We start from the raw sequence: 14,766 nt of genomic DNA on the forward strand, positions 1-14,766 counted from the left end.
TTTTATTTTATTCTTTTTCAGATCTGCTTAGTCATGTTGATAGTATCTTCTTCTTTATAAATATTTTCAATGTCTTCTATTTCTTTAATATGTTAAACATGCTTACTGTTTCTTGTACTTTTATCTGTGACAGTACTTTAAGCCCTAGTATGAGGGTTAATATCCTTCAGAGGAGATTCATGTTTGCTTCTGCTGAGTTGCTACCAACCTAAGGCCATGCTAAAATTTTTGCTTAAAGTTTTTTTTTTTTTTAGACTGTTGACAAGCCATAAATTCATGTTATGTGAAGCTAGCTTTGGAGTAGGAATTCTCAGAGAAGATTTTTACCTTCTTCATTCAGCATCATGGTTGGATAGGGGCAATTTTCTTTTCATGCCCCTTGGGAGATAAGCAAGTTTATTTGTAAATTGCCATTAAACTGAAGTATAGTCCTCTGGGGTTTATATGACCATTTCCCATTACTCTTTCCACTTTGATCAGGCCCTGGGCTTGGTTAGTATTTACCCATACTTGAGGCCTTGGAAACTGAAGCTCAAGTTCATTTGAGTTTAGCAAATTCACTTAAGGTCAAATCTGACCTCACTGATGTTTGTGTCTCTAAATTCATATTTCACTTTGTTTTTGGCCTTTCACTTTTGTTTTTGACCATATACTCCTTACTTTCTTGCCAGATTATCTGTATATTTTTAATTATTTTTTAAATAGTTCTTATGTTGTTTTTACTGGGAGTTTATGTCAGGGTATATATTTTTCCACACAGAAGTTCAGGTGACCCATTCTTACGTGGATATGTGACATTTCAAAATGACTTGATTCTTATGGTACAGTTTTGTAAACATGAGATATTCGTACTTGAATACAGAAATTATGGTACCTGGTCTTTTCTCATCCAACATAGTTATTTGCTAATACTTATTTTTGAAACAGGGAAAGACATTATGGCAACCTATTAAAGAATCAGAGTGATTCAGGAGGTGATTTCATGGTCAAGACCTATGTTCTTCTGTCAATAGTTATAGTTTACAGCCTCTCTCTCACAATTCTCCTTCTCTTCATTCACAAAATAAATTTTTTAAATAGGGAAAAGTCCAAGAAAAAAAATCAATATATTCTACACAGAGCATTGTCTTATTAATGAGCCCTTAATAATGAATGCACATGTGCTTCTGTGTGTATGTATGTGGTTTATGATTTTTCACTTCAGGACTGGAGGGCATTGAGTGAAAGCTGCCTGCACACAGTCGCTTCAGGCTCTAGGAGAACCTGTAGAGGCTCTGCTTATCATGTAGGGTGACTTGACATTGTAGGATTTTGCCATGGGAAAATCTGTCGTAGTTGTTATCTGCCACCAGTAATGGGTTTTACCAGGGAAACACATATGCCAGCTGTTAAATTTCATAGTAGTGATGGAAATATAAAACATAAATCAATCATAGAATAGCCTTTATTAAGTGGAATATATACCAATGAATGTTTGTGGCACCTTAAATGCATTTAAATTATAGAGATAAGGGTTGAAGGCCAATAACTGGAAAGGATGGCTTTGAATTTGTGAAATTAGGATAAATTTTACTTTCTAACATGTCAAATTTAGGAATTTTTACAGTTTGGCAACATAGTAGTTTTATTTAATTCAGGAAGCATTATTTTCAATGCCGATTTTGTGTCAATTCACTTTCTAGTGATACAAAGATGGTCACGATATGACTGATGGCTTTAAGTAGTTCACATTTACTTGGGGATCTGGATATCTAAAGTAATGATAATGGAATATATGAAGTGTTATGTCTATGATAGGAACAAAATGCTATAGAGGCCCAGAGGAGGGAATAGTTATTTTTGCTTAGAAGAGTTCAGGAAAGCATCCCAGAGGAGATGGTATTTTTCCCCAGCCAAATGTGGTCGGGCTGAGAAAGAGTGGGATATAAAGAGAATTCAACAGAGGTGTATAGGTTTGGGAGGTCCTGACTTTGTCCAGGAATGATGAGTACTCTGGTTTGGCTGGAACATTGAGGTTCCTGGGGGCTATTAAGTCAATTTGCAGCTAGGTTTTGAAAAGTCACTGAATTCCATGCTTATTTAAGGTTTACCCTATAGGTAGTGAGAAAAAAAATTAAACATAAGTAATAACATCTTAATATTTTAAAAACATAACCCCAGACATGAATGCATATAAGAAATTGGAGTAGTTAGAGTTAAGGGGGGGATGCCAAACAAAACAGAAATCTAAGAGACTACTGTATATTCATAGCTCTTCTATATACCTTACTACATTGGTATATCTTTTCAACTGTCCCCGTCAAGACAGAGATGTGGTTTAATCATTTTTGCATTTACATTGCCTACATAGTGCACATTATAACTACAGAATAAATGAATTAGAGAATGAATGGTCTAAGTAATAATTGTTGAAGTCTCTAAACAAGGCAGTAGAAATAGAGCAGAATTTTGCAGGGCGAGGTGGACAGACTTAGGGACAGAAGAGTCAAAGAAAGATGAGTTGACTCGAAGATTTGTTATTAATACTTCTGTGATATGTATTGGGTTATGATGCCTTTCACCAAAGTAGGGAACAGACAAAACACTTTCATGTAACTGAGAATGAGTTCATTTTGGAGTATCTTTGTTTAAAGATTTTGTGAAAGATGTAAGAAATTGGGTTTATGAGTCTGCAATCCAAGGAAAAGGCCTAGGCTGGAGATACAAATGCAAGAAATGTAAGCACATAGATTAATGATTAAAGTCAGGGTAGTGGATCACACAGGGCAAGAATATAAAGCAAAAAGACTAGAGCATGGGGACTTTGGGGTCACTAATATTTAAGGAGTAGATAGAAGAAGAGAATATAATATGAAATACTAAAAGAATAGTCAGATGCGTAGGATTGTTTATCAGGGATGTCTTGTCTTTTGAAGTCATTGAGGAGAAAGTTTGAAGAAAACACTGTTGGCTATTTAATAAATTCAGTAGTTTCCTATATTAAGTAGTTGAAATATCACTCCTATCTGATGTTATATATTTTCAGATCTTAAACCAGTAGGACAATTTCTAGGAAGGAGTGAAGAGAACAAAGAGCAAATACTTCTTGATTCATTTCTCATCTAAGAGAATGGTGCTCTCATTTTTCTAGTGATCAGCTTGAAGTACTTTTTTTCATTATGTGTGTTTATGCATTTCAGTTTCATTGATTACATGCTTTAAAAGGTTTTAATGTGGCCAAGTATTGAGGATGTAGCTGTAAGAGCCTTTATGTGGTGGTAAACTTAAGCATTTAATAACTGCTGAAAATGCAGCATCTTCTGTCTTATTGTATTTGACAGGTTTTTTGTTATTATTTTGATACTTTTTATTTTGCCAAGAGGTAACTCATTCCCAAAGGTATTTTATGCCAGGGAAATTTCATTCTACTTTGTATAGAAGGCTATGTTTTATATTATTTTTTGAGCATGCATTTTTATTGTGAATTATAAATTACTGGGATTACTTAAGCAAAATTCATACTGAGATTCTTTATTTTAAAACCGATAATGACCATATGCATTAAAAGGATAGCCCCGAAAACTTTTAGTAAATAATCATCTTTGCCTTTGGGAAACAGTTAAATCATTGCATCATACTTGAATTACCATAGAATATATCAGTGGAATATTCATTGATTCATTTCTGGTTTTTTTAAAACAAATTTTTCTTTTATCATTTTTAGTAATGGAGTTTTCTATGTGTGGTGTCCTTACCTGGAACTTTACAGAATCCCATTTCTTTTTATAGCTCAGTCTGTTACACTGCATGTAGTACAATGTTTGTAGAATGATTGTTGGGGACCATTAAATGGGAATTGATATTTATGAAGATGCCTGGTAAGTGTTAGTCAGTCTGCTTTGTGTTTTATACATGCTAGTTCATTTAATGAAACGATAGACAAACATGCTAAGGGAGGCAGTTTGCTGTAGTGGAATGAATATGGATTCGAAGCTATACTGATCTGTTTGAATCCCAGAACTCGTCCAAGTCATTAGGTAGACAAAGTTATGTCACCTGTCTGAGCCTAAGTTTTTTGTAGTGTTAATAAAAATAGAATCCTTACTTTGAAGAGTTGGTATGATAATTAAGGGAGAGAAGTATACAATCTAAGATACTCATTAGATAGAAGATAATATATAATAATCAACATCATTAAAATAACTAATATTAGAAAGGAAAGGAAATTAGAAAGGAAATTAAATATTTGCTTTGGGTGCTATTACTTAATAATAAGTCATGCATGGCATACAAAGACATAGGAAGATATAGACAATCACCTTTTAAATAAAACTTAAAAACAAAATTTAATTGAATTATTAATTTGGAAATTATGTTGGATATTATCAGTTTCTTAAGGTCCGTGACCATTTCCTGGAACTCTTTCACTTCCTGGGATAGCACCTTCCTCCCTACTAGGAACTTAACTATTTCTTTAATTGTATTGCATTGAAATTTTTTGAGGCAGCATGATTTTTTCACTAAATGGACCATTCACAAATTCAGTCAGTAAGTTGAGAAAGCCACCTACTGTCTTATTGGCAGGCTACCTAACTGGTCCATCTGTACTTAGTGTGGAGGGAAACTTTAATAAATACCATTAGGTCTGCATAGTGTGAAATTTCACACATTCAGGCCACCATAGGTAATTGGGTGACAGCCAGTTTATCTCCTTCAGGTAATGTTGTAGATAAATAGTTCAGATTTTAATTTAGCTCTAATATGACAGAATTAAATAGTGTTCTAATCTTCATTAGCAATTTGTTTTCCAGTAACTTTTTGTATGCCAATGAAAATGTCATAGGTTGCTCCTTCTGTGGCATTTACCATTTAATACACCACTTTTGTTCATTTATTGGCTCATGTAATGGAGTTGTTATATTTCTTTGCCAGAAAGATTGACAGGATCTTGTGGGTCACACTTGTTATGTAAGCATTTGGTTCTCTAAGCAGTAATTTTTAGCCTAGTTCTGTTGATACTACTACATACGACTTTTTGTCTTCCTATGACATTGAGAAATGCTATTTTGTTATCAGTAGAAAGGGGGTGTGGTACTTGCTAACTGTCTATGTGGACTTTATTTTCCTGGTTGATTTCGTTAAAGAGCAATTCCAGGAAGCTTTGGGCCATTGTATCACCTTGTCTCATTCCATTATAGATATTGATGCAACATGGATCGCTGAACAGTATAATCTCTTTTGCACAGTTTCTATTGATCTTGTCCAGTAAATCATTTGTACGCTGGGTTTGTTCTGAAATCATTTTGGGCATAAAAGCTGTTCTGGAATTTGACAACCAAGGGCCTTCTTGTAATTGGCAAACTTACACAAAACTAGGATTCAGTCATTTTGTTTCAATTTCCTTCACACTATAGGTATAGTTATTTTTCCTACTAAACTTCTTAAGTGATTGGTCTTTAGTCAGTGAATGTTTCCATTTTCTTCGTTCTTAATTCTTATAATATGGCTTCTGTCATCATTGTTCTTTTGAAATTACTTTATATGATCAAGATGGCCTATTTTCTGCTGGTCTTTCTTTTCAGGGTTTAGACTATGCTTGACCTTCCTGCTACTTTTGACACTGTTGATTACTTTCTCTTATTGAAACATTTTCGTTTTTCACTTTTGGGACAATGCACTCTTCTTTTTCTCATGTCTTTTTTTTTTATTGTTTTTGTGGTCTTAATTGGCTGTTCTTTCTTCTCTGAACCCAAGACTTTGGACACCCCTAGTGCTTAGGTTTTAGTTACATCTTGAAGACAGAAGATCATCACATTCACATTTATCTTCCTGTACCCTCATCATTTTTCTACCCTAATATTTCACATATTTTATTCACATAATATTTCCTGGGTATCATTTTCCAGATACGTTGAAAGGTGAGATTAATGTGACAGATAACATTGTGGAAAGCATGTTCTCTTCCTTATGAGTTTTTAACTTAGGTAAGGCAATAAGATATTAATACATACATGAGCATTAATTAGGGCAGCATATGGAAAATACCTATTCAGTGCTATAGGTAGGTGAAGAATATAGTGGTAATTGGAGAACATTTCATGGAGAAAGTTACACTTTATTTGAGTCTTAATGGATAGATAAAGGTTTTACAGCAAAGATGTAAAGGGAGGTGAACTCAAAGTATTTCACAGCCATTTAGGATTCTTGTTGTACCTTTTCTATCTTTAGCTATACTTGTCCTAGGTAGACAGTAGGCAAACACCACTTAAAATTAGAACCTGTAGTCTTTTCATCTATATTAGGCATACAGAATAACAGTATGCATGATAACTCATGTCATACCCATAATATATTAGAAATTTATTTTGGAGCCAGGACTTCAAGGATGATGTTAATTAACTATAGCCATTTTATTTTCTGTACTCTCTTATACCTATTACATACTATGTGCTTCAGTTTTTCTTTAACTGATGCACCAGATATCATATCTTCCCTTTTAAATGTCTTATCAGTTTTTAGTTCCATTTGACCCTTGAACAATATGAGGGGTGACGGGCACTGACTCCCTGTGTAGTCAAAAATTCACATATTACTTTTGACTTCCCCACAACTCAATTACTAATAGCCTACTTTTGACTGGAGGCCTTACTGATAACATAAACACTTGGTTACCATATTTTATATGTTATATGCATTATATATTTACATATTGTAATCTTCCAATAAAGTGAGCTGGAGAAAAGAAAATATCATTAAGAAATTCATAAGCCGCTCAGTCTAAATCATCTCCTTGTGCTAAAAAAATACATATATATATATATATATGTAAAAGAAAATCATAAGGAAGAGAAAGTATATTTACTATTCATTTATTGGAAGTGGATCATCGTAAAGGTCTTCTTCCTCTTCATCTTCATGAAGGGTAAGCAGGAGAGGAGGGGTTGGTCTTGTCTCACTGGTGGCAGAGGCAGAAGAAAATCCATGCATGAGTGGATCTGTTCAACCCTGTGCTGTTCAAAGGTCAACTGTATGAGTGCTTCTTTCGTTCTTCTTCATGGATTGTCACACTCAGCTTTGGAATTCATGTGTTTTAACTGATATTTTAGTACGATTTTCCAGTAAGAAATAGGAATCTATCATTTCTTATTAGCCAATTTAAAGATTTTAATTCGACTGTATTTCTTTGTGACACTTATGTTCCAAATTTTATGTATTGACTTCCTGCTCCATCTCTGTAGTTATAACCAGTGCTTAAGTTCAGATTCAAAGCGTTCTATGCTAAAAACAGAGGCACACTTTGGTGGCAGCCATGAGAGAAGCAGCAATGATCTCCCACAGTGATAGGTCTGAAGTGGCTGGGGTGAAGTAAAGGCCAGCCTAATGGCGAGCACAGCAGGTTTGAAATAGTTTGCTAGGAAAAAGAGTCAGCAGGTTGCTGTCCTGATCCAGTCAAATTTATTTGCTGTCTGAGACTATTAGCAGCTGCTTCTTACCTGGGCTATTACTTTCTCTTTTATCTTCAGTAAGTTTCCAGTAAAACCTTCAATTAGAGGTATTTCTGATTTTTTTTTTTTTTACATAAAGCAGGTTTCATTCTAATCCTTATAAGATCTTTTTTTACTTTATATGGTAATAGTTCTATGTGCGGTCTACAAATTTCAGAAAAAACTAGTAAGAATTTTAGGGGCCAAAAATTGAGGATGCAGTATACATTTCAGTTTTGCTTTCTCTCAAGATTTAGTGTTTAATCTTAAAAATTGCTTTCACCTTATCCATGCCTTTATAAACAGCACAGGACCCTCTATTATCTAACTCTTGGCCTCAAAAATTAATAAAAGGTACACAGTATGCAATTACCAATTATTCCACAATAAATGACTAGTCTTATGTTCTTGTTCAATATTATATCTTTTGCAGTAATGTTCAAAATGTACTACAGCACTGAATGTATTATTATTAAAAGGTAGTTCTCAAAGGAGACAGAGTTTCTCATAGCTGGGCCCTCATCCAAGAACTTTTCTTTTTTAATTCGTAAAAGCCTATAGTCCAAACTGTTTCTGGCATTTAGTAGAATAAAGTACTTCATGGAAGCTCATTGTTAAACTGAAGCTGCCTTACTATAATATATTTAATGATACACACACACATACACACACACCAGCACACATACCAGTTGTGATTATCAATGACTCAATATTAAACTGAGTTCACCTATTGAATAGGTTTCATACAAGTTGACTCCATTTGCTTTGATAAATAGCTCACATGTTGAACTCAGGTTATGATTATTCTCATTGTTTATAGGTGGTATCAGCATGCTACTAGAGCTCGAACTGTAACTGAAATTGACCTTGACATAAAACAGAGCATTGTATTTTGAAAAATACAATTTCACTAGAATTTGGTTCTCGAGATCTGTTGGTCTAAGGCACACAAGCTTTAATCTGACTCCATGGTGTGTAAAAGCAATGGAACTAAGCTATGATATGCTTCGCTTAGCGTTTTCTCTAGCTCAACTCTGGATTTTGGTTAGACTGAATTTTCCCGTTTTTGAAGACTACAATTTTTATTGAATAAAATATTTTGTTTATTCTTATATTGCATATTTCAAGTCTTTCTCTGCCCTGATTGTTTTCAGTGGCCTGGCAACATAGGAACGTTTGTATAGCAAGGAAGAATAAGTTCATTTTTCAACTACCTTTTGCTTTCCTTTTTTATAGATTATTGCTTTTTTCTTTCTCATCTCTTCTGCCCTTCTGACAACTGCACTTACAAAAGGGGAGAGAGGCAGTGGTATCTAATATTTATTTTAGTATTTATTATGTACATAGACAGTTTTAATTGATGCATAAAATGCATTCTTATCCCAAAAACTTCCATATCCCTAGTATAATGATAGATTATACAGATATATGGAAGATCCTTACTCTCAAGGCTATATCTGGTTCTTAATTGATTTAAAAATAAACAGTGTAGTTTGACAATCTTTTGCTTTCTGTTAAAATCTCATTATTTGTTACTGCTGTGAGCCAATTGTTGACTAAGGTATTGCCTTCAGTTACTGTTGAAAATATTTGCATTTGGGAAGTATTTATTGAACTATTATAGTGTTGTGTTATATGCTATAGAGCAGTTTTTCCAAACCTTGCTAATATCCAGAATTACTTGGGGAGTTTTTAAGAGATACAAATCTGAGGCCCTTTGTGTAGAGATTACGACATTCTGATTCAGTAGGAATGGGTGTGTTAAAATTCTGATTATATGTAGATGAGAGAATAGGAGGAAGGGACAGGGAAACAGTGTCAGATATTCTTATAAGAAGCTTGATATTATAACAGAGAATGTGATAGGTTCAGGAGGAAAAGGATCATGAGTCTGTTTGTCCTTAGAACAGGCGAATTTAAATCTTATATGAATCTTATTCTTATCATGTCTTTTCACATTTCCCAAGTGATTTCAAATATTATTTTTTAGCTTTCAAATAGAAAGTCACCAACAGACTAAACTTGACTTTAAAAAGAAAGAAAGAAAGCAATGGAAAGTTCAAGTACTTCCTCTCTTACCCTTCCACAAATTTTCTAACGCTTTGATCACCTTCAGCAGAATACACTGATGTGGTTTCTGAACTAGAGAAAATTACTGCTGAAAGATAAAATTGAAACCAGTTGGAATCCAAATGGGGAAAACAGGGACAATGTAACTCTGGTTGTTTCCTATTGAGCTCAGCCAGCAACAAAGCAAATTGAGATACTCAGTAATATTTTTATGTGCATAGAGTAAAATAACTGTATTATATTGAATTCAAAAGTCTGATTTATGTTTATTTTTATAGAACTCGGTTTTTCAGTTTGTTATAAAGCAGTGGATCCCAAGTGAAGCATTACCAAACACTGTACTTCCTTATAAGTTTTCATTCAAGCCCAATACTTATGGGATAGTAGAAACTAATTTTATAATTTTATTAAGGTTGATTTGCATTTATGGTCATTTTCATGTAGACATATGAGAAAAATTATATGAGAATATATGGAGAATAACATAGAGGACAGGTATGGTTTGAGATCGACCCCCAGTAGGATTGAAACATTTAAGAATCTACGAGGAGCATAAATTTGTTTGATTTTGTGTACCCTGTTTGAAAAACAGAATTATCAATCAACGATTGTAGCAAGGATTCTATTTTATGAGGGACGTTTTGAACATTTACTCATGTTTTCAAAAGTGGAAACAAGAATAAATGGAACATAGTTCCAGAAGGAAGGGGATAAGGAGCCAGACACTTACTGAGCACCTATTATGTCAGGGTGGCAAACTACAGCATGCAGACCAAATCTGGCCAGCTGCCCATTATTTTTGTAAAGATATTATTGAAATGCTGCCATGCTTATTCATTTACTTATTATTTATTGCTGCCGTCACACTACAATGGCAGAGTTGAGTTGTTGCAACAGGGACTGTCTAGCCCTATACGGAAAAAGCTTGCTGATCTTTATATTATGTTACTGGAACTTTTACATGTGTGTTCCATTTCTTTCTCACAACACTGTAATGCAAGTGTCATTAGCCACATGGTATAAGTAATGTAAATTTCCTATGCTTCAAAACTGAGAAATGCTTTCTTGTTAATAGCTACAAGAATAATCTTGAACCCTTGCCTCTATGATTCCTAGAATTTGTCTCAGCTGCTTTTCAAAGGCTCTCCTGGCTGAGTCTGGGGGTATATGGGGGATAGAGGTGATCATAAACTAGTCAGCTAATGGTTTTTGGCTTGGGCTTCTTCATCACGCCTGTGCCTACAGTGTGCATATTGCTCAACTTTGCACAATGATTTTTTCACGTAACAATTTCTCTGAGGCCTCGAATCCCTGACATAATCTCCAGCCCTCTCATTCTAGGTCTCTGTTCATTAGTTACACAAAAATCAATTTATAAGGCTGTACTAGGTAGGTATGAAATACCTACTCCAATCCATTGCTCCATCTCTATTCACTAGTCTTCATCTTCCCCTGCAACCATTAAAAAATAAATAATTTCCAGCACCTTTTGCAGGGATCACTGACCATCAAATTCAGAATTCCAATTTGAACAAGTAAGGATACAAGGCCACGTATAGAAAAAAGAAACCACAGCTTTGATTTAATATTCAGGAAAACATAGGTTAGACCACAAGGAAGAATGCTATGAGGATGTCAAACCATGGGATAACTTCAACATCTCCCCTGAACCTTCTTACCTCAAATTATTTAGTAATAAGTATATAGGAGGCACCTCTGAGTCTCTTTCCATATATCTATAAGGAATGGTAAAGTGTAGTAGCAAAAACACAGGCTTTGGGGCCAGACAGCCTGGGGATTAAATCCCAGCTCTGTCATTTGGCTTTTCTTTGAGATCTTTCACAAGTCTCTGAGGACTTCAGTTTTCTTATAAAACACCATTAATAGTGCTGGTATGGATTGAATGTTGTCTCTCTCCAAAATTCATTATGTTGAGGGTCTCACCGCCCACCCCCCGTATGGCTGTATTTGGAGATGGGATCTTTAAGGCAGTAATTAAATTTAAATGAGGTCATAAGGGTCGGGCCCTGATCAGATAGGATTAGTGTCCTTATAAGAAGAGACACCAGATAACTCCCTCTTTCTATATACACACACTGCAAAAAGGCCATGTGAGTACAGAGTAAGATGATGGCTGCTTACAAGCCATCAGAGACCTCAGAATGAAACTTACCCTGGTGCCACCTTGATCTTAGATTTCCCGGAAACAACAGAAACAATTTCTGTTGTTTGAGCCATACAGTCTGTGGTATTTTGTTATGGCAGCCCTAACAGACTAATACTATTACCTACCTACCTTGCACATTTACCAGGAACATTCATCCAATGCCTGGTGGTAGTTTTATGTATACTTTTAGTCAATATTTATAACCAATATTTACCAAAGTTATTGGAGTCTTGGGGTAGAAATGAATCCAAGGAAAGTATAACACAAGAAATATACTTGAATTGGTCTTTGTCTTCAATTGCAGGAACCGTAGTCCTCTCTCGTTTTCTCTAACTGGTTTAGGAATTTTCCAGGGGAGCTTAGTTGGATATATAATGTTTAGGTAGTCTTTGACTTTTATATATTTAACTTTCAAAGTATCCTTTGCAGACATTATAACTCATTGAAATTCTTAAATTGCCTTTCATGCAATGAATTCAGGCATTTTTATAGACATGATAATGCTGTATACAAACTAACAGTTCTGTTTTTGTAGCATTGTTATTTTTGTGTATATAGGAGACGTTTGTGCAGATATTTTAATATTTTATTGTAATTTGGTTTTCTTTTATAAATCATAAGCAGTGAATAGGAAAATGAATGTGTTTGTACCAGTGGTAAGAAATAATGAGTATTACTTAGCATAATGTCCTCCAGGTTCATTCTTGTCACAAATGACAGAATTTCAGTCTTTTTAAAGATTGAATAATATTCCATTGTATATATATATTGCATTTTAAAATTCTATTCATCATTGATGACTACTTAGCATATCTTGGCTATTGCAAATAATGCTACAATGAACATGGGAGTGCCAGGCACAGAAAGACAAATATTACATGATCTCTCTTATATTATATGTGGCATCTAAAAAAATTTGAAATCATAGAAATAGAGAGTACAATAGTAGTTACCAAAGGCTTGGAACTGGGAGGCAGAATGGGCAAAGGGGAACGAGTAGGTTAAAGGGTACAAAGTTTCAGTTAGATAGGAAGAATAAGTTTTATTCATGAACTGTTGCCCAGCATGATGACTATAGTTAATATACATTTCAAAATTGCTAAAAGAGTAGATTTTCAAAGGTCTTATCAGAAAAGATGGTAAGTAGGTGAGGTGAGAGATATGTTAATTATCTTGATTTAATCATTTTATAATGCACACATATATCAAAATATCACATTGTACCCCACAAATAATATACAATTTATTTGCCCTTTAAAAATAGAATATAAAAAAGAAATATGGTTATAAAACATAATACAGTTGTGAAGAAGGCGGAATTCATTAGGCATGTTGAAAACAGAGTGTCTTTAAGCCGCCCCACTACTCATAATATGTATTTGTTAAAATTTTGCTTATTTTATATATTCCATTGTGCCTCTGGGCTTCTAGGGCTTGGCTGACATTTGGTGTTTATCATTTTGCTCCTCCTCTGCTCTGACTGTTGGTGCTATATGGAAGCCTGGACTACTTTTCTATGATGCTACCTCATGTGGACAAAGTATATTTTCTTTAATTGAGCATTCTGTACTATGCACTCATATTAGCGACATTAGTGATGAAATCCTTTTCTTTCTTTTTCTCTTCATATTTGAAATAGATAGTATGTTTATATGGTTAAAAATTCAAGGGATAGAAAATAGTAGAGTGAAATATCTTCCTCTTGCTTCTGTCCCCCACCTACTTAGTTCTCTCTCTAGAAGTAGCTAATGTAATTTACTTCTTGTATATCCTCCCAGGAACATTTTATGCATATGCCAGCAAATACTTATAAAGATTCTTCCCTCTTTCTTTCCATAAATGGTAGCTTATACGGCATAGTCTTATACACCTTGTTTATTTCATTTACTAATATTTATTACAGATCATTCCATAAAGAGCTTCCTTGGTCATTGATATAGGAGCAGTGTAGTCCATTGAGTGTAGCATAGTTTAATTAAGCAGTCTTTTATTGATCAGTGTTTGGGGACATTTTAAATCTTCTGCTATTATAAACAATGCTCACTATACTATAATTTATTAAATCTGTCTCTAATTGATGAACATTTATAATATTTTGCTATTAACAATACTGGAATACATAGCCTTATACATAAATCATCTTGCACCAGTGAGAATGTATATGTAGGATAAATTCCAAAATAATTGAAGTGCCTATTCTCTTCTAGGCACAATTCTAGATATTAGTATATAACACTACACAGGAGAGCCACAGATCCATCTTTTTAACGGAGCTTGCCTCATAGTAGAAGACGTAGACAATAAATGAATAAGTAAGACATGTATTATATCAGATGCTGATAATTGCTATGTAGAAAAATGAAGCAGGCCAAGGGAAAAGGGAAGGCCAAGAGGGAGGAGTTGCAATTTTGAGCTGTATTTTCTTTAAAGGTCTCTGGGAGAGAGTGACATTGAATAAAGATCCAAAAGAAGCCAGGAACCATCTGGTGATGACAGAACACCAGGTGCAAAGGCCCTGCTATTGGGAAGTTGGTTTGATATATTTCACAGAGAGTAAGTTAGTGTGGCTGGAGTAGAGTGAAGAAAAGGAAAGTAGTAGAAAATGAAGTCTGAGTGGCTAAGGAGTGGGTGTAAAATGCAGTAGGGTACTCTAGGCTATTATTAAAGACTGGTTTCCCCCTGAAAAAAACAAGAAGCCATCAGAGGGTTTTCAATAGAAGTGTAACATTAATTAATTAATTGACAGGTTAGAATGAAGGTAGCAAAAGCAGAATGGAGACTGGTTATGAGACCATTGCAATAACCCAGGCTCCAAATGATGGTGGCTTAGAACACTCAGGATTCCAACACTTAATGGAGGTGATTAAGTATTGAATTTGTTAAAGAGTAGAATGTGATCTATGAGTGAGAATTAATGACAACTCCACATTTTTTTCTTTGCTTGAAAAATTGGAAGCATTGACTTGTCATTTGTTTAGATGGAGAAAACTGCAAGAGAAGCAGGTTTGAAAGTAAGGTTATGAGTTTGGTTTGGTGTGTGCTAAATTGGAGACACATATTAGACAA

The 14,766-nt window shown here is 34.4% G+C and overlaps 1 protein-coding gene across 3 annotated transcripts in view; it reads left to right on the forward strand.

The window, feature by feature from the left end:
* Window positions 1-14,766, forward strand: part of DIAPH2 (diaphanous related formin 2) — an 824,298-nt gene that overhangs the window by 319,898 nt on the left and 489,634 nt on the right. The window lies entirely within an intron of this gene.

This window comes from Microcebus murinus, chromosome X (assembly GCF_040939455.1).
Source record: "Microcebus murinus isolate Inina chromosome X, M.murinus_Inina_mat1.0, whole genome shotgun sequence".
Taxonomy (NCBI): Eukaryota; Metazoa; Chordata; class Mammalia; order Primates; family Cheirogaleidae; genus Microcebus; species Microcebus murinus.